Here is a 3223-nt window from a genome sequence, read left to right as displayed (position 1 = left end):
CTAGTACCTATCTACTTTATGCATGTAAACACCTAGTATTATTAAGTATGGTTCAAGTTTCTATCTATATAAGAAATACAGTTTTATCAATTTAGAAATATTCTGGATCCCTTTTTAGTTTTTCAAAGAAAAATAAATCATTGATATGTGATGAAAAAAAGGTATATAAACTGAATTAAAATATGTTATCACATATACAGTATAATTATTTTATTATTTATTGTAATTGTCAATTGTTTTAAATGTATTTCATATTGGACTATAGTGATATTAATACTAAATCATGATCAGAGTAATATGTGTCTCTAACTTCAATTTCTGTAATAATACTTTCACATTTGTTAAAATATACATGATCTAAAATACTTCCGTAATCTGTAGTTGGATTTGTATTTAATTGTTTAAAGCCTAATCTTGACATGAATGTCTTTATACTTCTACCTTTCTCACTATATTGGTCTTCATTGAAATCTCCTATTATCATAATTGCAGAAGTCGGAGATGATAGATACTTTACCATGTTTTTGAGAAATGTGTTTAATTTCGAAAGGTCTGTTTTAGGTGATCTGTACATAAGAATGATATATAGATCTTTATCTTTTACATGTATGCATACGTGTTTTACTCTTTTTAATATCCTGATTTCATTTTTAATTATTTTAATGGAAATATCTTCTTTTTTAACAAAAAAACGTCCCAGCCAACCCGCCACTTTTGATGCGTATGCAAATAAAACAGCAAATTGTGCCTGATTTGCTGGGACCAGATTACATACATGTATACACAGGAGCATTACCTTTAAACCTCCCAACACTAAAACATATCGTCATTACGTCACAATCGAAGACCAATTACACTCTGGCATTGGGTCCTTTAATCCACATATTTCTTACGTCATCATTGAGAGCTATAGTTATACATATACTATATGTAATTTGTAAATTGATTAGCGGTATACTGTGGTTACTTTGCGCCTAAAACCGTCCCAGCCAACCCGACACTTTTGATGCATATGCAAATAAAAGAGCAAATTGTGCTTGATTTGCTGGGACCAGATTACATACATGTATGCAGGAGCATTACCTTTAATCCTCCCAACACTAAAACATATCGTCATTACGTCACCATCGAAAACCAATTACACTCTGGCATTGGGTCCTTTAATCCACATATTTCTTACGTCATCATTGAGAGCTAATTATACATATACTATATGTAATTTGTAAGTTGATTAGCGGTATACTGTGGTTACTTTGCGCCAAAAACCGTCCCAGCCAACCCGCCACTTTTGATGCGCATGCAAATAAAACAGCAAATTGTGCCTGATTTGCTGGGACCAGATTACATACATGTATACACAGGAGCATTACCTTTAATCCTCCCAACACTAAAACATATCGTCATTACGTCACAATCGAAGACCAATTACACTCTGGCATTGGGTCCTTTAATCCACATATTTCTTACGTCATCATTGAGAGCTAGTAGTTATACATAATATACACACCATGTAATCTGGTCGCAGCAAATCAGGCACAATTTGCTGTTTTATTTGCATACGCATCAAAAGTGGCGGGTTGGCTGGGACGGTGCATACGAGCCGGGCAAAACTATTACTTGCGCGCTCTGCTTGCGCAAGTAATAAGAAAATCCTCTCTTCATGACAGTCTTTGCACAATTTGTTTAGTGCCGTTTTCTTTTACGGTTCAGGCAATAATCCAAACATCAATTAAAAGACAGGCACAACATCAGAAAGAAAATATAGCCAATAACAGAATAGAACAATTTTGCACAACTTAAAAAACTGTATGTGACACGGTGAACATAACAAATACAGTACATGCAATACTGGCCCCTATAGTAAAATCATAGTCATTTGATCATATAGAAATATTCTCAAATCAAACATGCTGCAGATCAGTGAGTTTATGATGCACATGGGTGTATTAGGAGAACAGGTGAGGAGTCTGTTTTCTTGCAACACCTGGTGGCAGAAAAGAGAACAGCATGAATTGCTTAAAGAAGTAGGCTACTGTAAAGGGAAGTCTTTCATGTTCATGTAGGCTATACAGTAGGCTATGATCTAGACTCACTCACTGTCTCATGTTAATTCATTTCTAAATTTGAGTACAGATACAGAGATCGACTACAATACAATCAAATAAATCTGTATAGACCTACAAGATAATTACAGATTTCAGCAGGGAAGATACTAAATTAACTGTTAAGTTAATTAACACTGTTCAGGGGGCAAGTTGGTAAAGGGGTGAGTTGTTTGGAATTCCAGGGACTAACCAAGAACTACAAGTAAGTATTAGGGCCTATATTGTTTATTTTTTCTTGTTTGTGTTAATTCTAAAATCTAATAAGATTTAGCGAAAGGTCAATAAAGATACCAATTGGACTTAGTTGAACTGTTAACCTAACTATTCTCGTGTCTTTGCACGTATGTTAGTTGATTTATGATTAAAATTGGACCACAATAGAATTTTGGTGCTTAAATGGTGATGGTGATTTTAAATGTTGCCAATAAAGTATTCTATTTTAGGCTATATCTCAGGATTTCAACCATGTCACTTCACCTTTCCAACACTTTCAAAGCATGGGTATGTTTTTTTTTTCTTCAGCCAATCAGGCAATGGGATCCTCTTTTACAAATATCACTGCTACTCAACCTTTCATTTTCTTGAGTGTTGAGCATCCCACCTGGGGTTGGGCAGGCTCTAAATATCTTCACATTGGCTTACCTTGAATGCATACACACATTGTTCAATGGTTAATCTGTAGGGGAAATTGCACTAAACATACTTACATAAACTACTAAAAATGACACATTGACTTTTCTATTGTGCTTGTAGATCAGCTTTTTTCACTAGGTTTGCCTCCTTGCGTAAAAAGTGACAACTTCAGTCAATTTGGTATTAAAAAGTACTTAAATTGTAACTTTAGAAATGTCCAGATAACCATATGAAGAAAGGAAAGGGAGGCTCTGCACACAATGAAAATCTGTGCAAACTAAGGTATTTATTTTTTATTCTTTCAAGACAGTACGCTTTCAGTCATCAGACCTTCATATTACACTTCCTTTCTATGTTGGTTTGTTTTCTGATGAGAGAAAACAATGTTGCACATTAAGCTAATAAACTTGGGACCCCCTAGAATAATTTGTGGACCCCCAGTTTGGTATATGCACTGCTCATAAGACATGTGAACCTGTTCTCAA

Source organism: Protomyctophum parallelum (genome assembly GCF_964188405.1).
Source record: "Protomyctophum parallelum genome assembly, chromosome: 14".
In the NCBI taxonomy this organism is placed as follows: Eukaryota; Metazoa; Chordata; class Actinopteri; order Myctophiformes; family Myctophidae; genus Protomyctophum; species Protomyctophum parallelum.
The sequence above is the reverse complement of the archived record's forward strand: the minus strand, read 5'-3'. Positions refer to the sequence as shown.